The sequence below is a fragment of the Felis catus genome, chromosome B1, assembly GCF_018350175.1.
Source record: "Felis catus isolate Fca126 chromosome B1, F.catus_Fca126_mat1.0, whole genome shotgun sequence".
In the NCBI taxonomy this organism is placed as follows: Eukaryota; Metazoa; Chordata; class Mammalia; order Carnivora; family Felidae; genus Felis; species Felis catus.
In genome coordinates, this window is record NC_058371.1 from 163,763,479 (window position 1) to 163,769,478 (window position 6,000).

A 6,000-nucleotide genomic window follows, 5' to 3' on the forward strand; every position below is an offset into this window, starting at 1 on the left:
AAATTAAGGACGGTCCTTCTTTTGGGTATATCCTTCCCCTTTAATTCCAGGGCCTGAAGAATCTCAGCTGCATGCACTATCTCATGCCACTGTGGCTATTAGCTTTGTTAAAGGAGCTGGTATTTGAGGTTTTGTGAGACTCGAGTCCCCTTTTAATAAGCCAAGCTCTATTGGCTTGAGATGCAGGCTGTCCTATGGAGGCTGCTGAATAAGCCAACATTTGGAAATAAGATTCATAGAATTAGGTTCCTTTTCTTCCCTGTATCTCAAGATCCGAGAGACTCTGCCATTCTTTTCTCAATTCATCAGACACGAAGGGAAACACAAAGATGATGCATCCGTCAGATCCTTTCCATACTTCCTTCACCACAACTCCCACGCCAACAAGGCTATTGAAGCCAGGTAGAAGGGTTATGAAAACATAACGCACCCAGACTTCGGAAAGGCAGCCAAGGCTTGAACATTGGCTCTTCGGCTCAACATGGGACACATTATTTGAACTCTCTGTGCAATATTCCTTTATTTTCGAAATGAGCATGACAGAACTGTTGTGAGGACTCAAACAGATGAGACGTGTGGTAGACAGAGTAATGGCACCCCAAACGTGTCCACACCCTCATCCGGGAAACCTGTGAATATGTTACTTAACATGGCAAAAGGGACTTTGTACGTATGATTAAGAATTCTGAGGTGGGGAGATTATCCTGGATTCTCCCAGTGGGCCCTCTGTAATCACAAGGATCCTTACAAGTGAGAGAGAGAGGCAGGAGGGTCAGAGTCAGAGAAGGAGATGTGATGAGGTCGGAGCGAAGCAGCTGCTGGGAAGGGCCAAGGAATCCCGGCGTCTTTTAGAAGCTAGAAAAGGCAAGTAAGTGAATTCCTTCCAGGAGGAACACAGCCTGACAACACCCTGACTTTACAGCCCCATGAGACTCATTTTGTACTTCTGATTCAAGAACTATAATAAGTATGTGTGTTTTAAACCACTACATTTATGGCATTTTGTTACAGCAGCCATAGGAAGCTACTACAACAGTATGTAAAGTATTTACCTGCTAACATACCATAAATCGTGGCTGTTACTATTATTTTTATTTCCTTTAATCAGATTTCTTTTGTTGTAAATGACAGAAATTCAATCAATGTAGCCAAGACCAAAAAAAAAAAGGGGGGGGGGGTGGAGAGGGGAATTTTTTGGCTCAGGTAATCAAAAAAAGGCAAAGCAAGTGTAATAATAGAAGCAAATGTATTTATTGAATGCTGGTCCTGGCACTGAGAGGAGGGCCCTGGTGGCTGACCTAGGGCCACATATGAAAAGTAGAGGCTCCTATCCAGGACTTCACCTCTTAAGAAAATGGTGCAGAGGTCCAAGAGTGAATTAGAGATGGTTTCTTGACTGCAGGAAGGTTGAGGGTCCAGGGGCAGAGAATTCAAGAGTAGCAGGGTCTAACACAAGCCGGAAGTCCAAGGCACAAAACTTCTACGGCAGGATCTAAATCATGCTCTACCCTCCTTGGCTCTCGCTTCAGCTAGGTTTTTCAAACTTCCCATGCATTCTGTGAGCTTCCCAAAGCCTTCCCATGAATTCCTCATCTGTGTGATTTAACCAGAGTCGTTGCATTGTATACAATTGAGAATCCTGCCAAGCTTAGCAGAGATAGTCCAGCCTCAGGGGCCACTAGATCCAGGAACTAGAACTCAACAGGACACTCTTCCCATGGTTCTCAACTTGGTAGGGTGCATTCTTTTACAGTTGGGGTCACTTCTCAAAACGTGTGATCTTAGGACAGAATTCTGATTGGCAGGGCCTGACTCACATGATCATACCAAAGCCTATCAGGATGACAGGAAATGGAATGGAATTGGCCAGCCCTGAATCATAAACTGTCTTCTGAGGCCAGGGGTATTGGACACTATGATATGAAGCCCCAAAAGAACAACATGAAATTAGCAAGGGGTAGTTTTCTTTTTTTTTTAATTTTTTTCAACGTTTATTTATTTTTGGGACAGAGAGAGACAGAGCATGAACGGGGCAGGGGCAGAGAGAGAGGGAGACACAGAATCGGAAGCAGGCTCCAGGCTCTGAGCCATCAGCCCAGAGCCTGATGCGGGGCTCGAACTCACGGACCGCGAGATCGTGACCTGGCTGAAGTCGGACGCTTAACCGACTGAGCCACCCAGGCGCCCCAGCAAGGGGTAGTTTTCTAAGATAGTGTGAGTGTTCTTTCCAGAAGAATAGAGGGAAGGAATGCTAAGCAGGGTTTTTTTTTTTTTTCCCAGAAATGTCTACTTCATAATTATTATTGTTGTAATTTTATGAGAATTTATGTATTTATTTAAATAATACTTGTTTAGCATTTACCATGTGCCAGGACTGTGCTGAACTCTGGGGATACAGCGATTAACAAAACATAAAAATTCATGTTCGGCTATTCAAGGGACCTCAAATAGCCAAAGCAATCTTGAAAAATATGAATAAGGTTGGATGATACACACTTCCCAATTTCAAAACTTACTACAAAGCTACAGTAGTCAAGACGATGTGGTACGGACATAGTGATAGACATATAGATCAATAGAATAGAATTGAGAGTGCATAAATTAAAATTCTGAGCATTAATATTTAAGTGATTTTCAATAAGGGTGCCAAGGCAATTCAATGGAGAAAGGATAGTCTTTTCAACAGTGGTGCTGGGTGTCCACAGGCAAAAGGATTAACTTGGACTGCTCCCTCATACCATATACAGTAATGAACTCAAAATGAATCATGGGCCTAAATGGAAGAGATAAAACTATAGAACTCTTATAAGAAAACATAGGCATAAATCATTGTGAACTTGAACTAGACAATGCTTTCTTAGATAAGACACCAATAGCACAAGCAACAAAAGAAAAATACAGATAAATTGGACTTCATCAAAGCCAAAAACTTTTGTGCTACTAAGGACACCATCATGAAAATAAAAAGAATGGGAGAAAATATTTTCAAATTATTTATCTAGTAAGGGACTTGTATCTAGCCAACATAAAGAACTCTCATACCTTTAAAAAGATTATCTGTACTCTGAAAACTATAAAACACTGATGAAAGAAATTGAAGAAGACACATAGAAATGGAGAAACATTCCATGCTCATGGACTGGGAGAACAAATATTGTTAAAATGTCTGTACAACCCAAAGCAATCTACACATTTAATGCAATCCCTACAGCATTAATGCAATTCCAATAGCATTTTTCACAGAGCTGAAACAAACAATCCTAAAATGTGTATGGAACCACCAAAGACCCCAAAGAGCCAAAGCAACCTTGAAAAAGAAGAGCAAAGCTGAAGGCATCACAATTCCAGACTTCAGCTTATAGTGAAGCTGTAGTGATCAAAACAGTATGGTGCCAGCACAAAAATAGATACATATATCAATAGAACAGAATAGAAAACCCAGAAATGAACCCACAACTATATGGTCAATTGATCTTCAACAAAGCAGGAGAGAATACCCAACGGGGAAAGAGTCTCTTCAACAAATGGAATTGGGAAAACTGGACAGCAGAATGCAAATGAAACAGGATCACTTTTGCGCACCAAACACAAAAATAAATTCAAATGGATTAAAGACCTAAATGTGAGACCTGAGACCGTAAAAACCCTAGAGGAGAACACAGGCAGTAATCTCTTTGACATTGGCTATAGCAAATTCCTACTAAATACGTGTCCTGAGGGGGCACTTGGGTGGATCAGTGGGTTAAGTGTCCGACGTTGGCTCAGGTCATGATCTTATGGTTCTTGAGTTCAAGCCCCACATCAGGCTGTGTACTGACAATGCAGAGACTGCTTAGGATTCTCTCCCCCTCTGTCTCTGTCCCTCCCCCACTCACACTTTCTCTCTCTCTCTCTCAAAATAAATAATAAATAAATAAATATCCTAAAGCAAGGGAAACAAAAGTAAAAATAAACTATTGGGACTTCATCAAATTAAAAAACTTCTGCACAGCCAAGGAACAAATCAACAAAAATAAAAGGCAACATACAGAATGAGAGAATATATTTGCAAATGACATATCTGATATCCAAAATACATAAAGAACTTATCAAACTCAACACCCAAAAAACAAATAATCCAGTGAAGAAACGGACAGAAGACATGAATAGGCACTTTGCCAAAGAAGACATCCAGATGGCCAACTGACATATGCAAAGATGCTCAACATCACTCATCATCAGGGAAATACAAATCAAAACCACAATGAGATACCACCTCACACCTGTCAAACGGCTTAAATTAACAACACAAGAAAGAACAGAGAGAGAAAGGGGAACCCTCTTGCACCGCTGGTGGGAATGCAAACTGGTGCAGCCGCTCTGGAAAACAGTATGGAGGTTCCTCAAAAAGTTAAGAATAGAACTACCCTCTAACACAGCAATTGCACTACTAGGTATTTTCCCAAAGAATATAAAAATACTAATTGAAAGGAATATATGACTCAATGTTTAGAGCAGCATTATCTACAACAGCCAAATTATGGAAACAGCCCAAGTGTCCATTGACTGAAGAATGGATAAAGAAGATGTGGTATATATATATATATATATATATATATATATATATATATATATATACACACACACACACACACACACACACACACAATGGAATATTACTCAGCCATAAAAAAGAATAAAATCTTGCCATTTGTGATGACAGAGATGGAGCTAGAGTGTATTATGCTAAGTGAAAAAAGTCAGAGAAAGACAAATACCATACAATTTCACTCCTATGTGGAATTTAAGAAACAAAATAAATGAACAAAGAAAAAAAAGAAAGAGAGAGAGGGAGAGGGAGGCAAACCAAGAAACAGACTCTTAATTACAGAGCACAAACTGATGGTTACCAGAGGGGAGGTGGGGCGGGGTGGGTGAAATAGGTTGTGGGGATTAAGGGGGGCACTTGTCATGATGAGCACAGGGTGACGTATGGAAGTGTTGAATCACTATATTCTACACCTGAAGCTAATTACAGTGTATATTAACCAACTAGAATTTAAATAAAAACCTTAAAAAAAAGATATGTAACCCAATCAAAAAAAGAGCAAAAGATCTGAATAAACATTTCTCCAAGGAAGATACACAAATACCCAATAAGAACATGAAAATGTGCCCAGCATCTTAGCTATTAGGGAAATACAGATCAAAACCTCAATGAAGACATTTAACATTTACTAGGATGACTATATGAAAAAGACAGATAATAACAAGTCTTGGCAAAAGGGCTAGAGAACAAGTGTTGAAGAAATTACATTGCTAGTGAGAATGTAAAACTTAACAGCTGTTTGGAAAATAGTTTGGCAGTTCTTTAAAGGTTAAGCAGAGAATTACTCTATAACCCAATAATTCCTCTCCTAGTTATATACCCAAGAAATATGAAAACATATATACACACAAAAACTTATATACAAATGTTCATGGCAGCATTATTCATATCTATTAATGGATGGATAAATAAAATGTGAATATCTATACAATGGAATACTAGTGAGCCATGAAAAGGAATGAAGTACAGATACTCTATGGCATTGACCTTGGAAACATGCTAAGCAAAAGAAGCCAGTCACAAAAGACCATGTATTGCATAACTCCAATTTTATGAAATGTCCAGAATAGGCAAATTTATAGAGACAAAAAGTAAATTAGTAGTGACCATGGCGGGTGGAGGGAGTGGCGGATGGCAAGAAAGAGAGTGACTGCTAATGGCGTGTATTTTGCAAGGAGAAATGAATGAAAATATTCTAAAATTGGAATGATGGTTAGACAAATCTGTGATTATACTAAAATGCATTTGTGTACCTTTTATTAATGTTTATTTATTATTGAGAGAGAGAGACAGAGTGTGAGCGGGGGGGAGGGGTAGAGAGAGAAGGAGACAGAGAATCTGAAGCAGGCTCCAGGCTCTGAACTGTCTGCACAGAGCCCATGAACTGCAAGACCATGACCTGAGCTGAAATC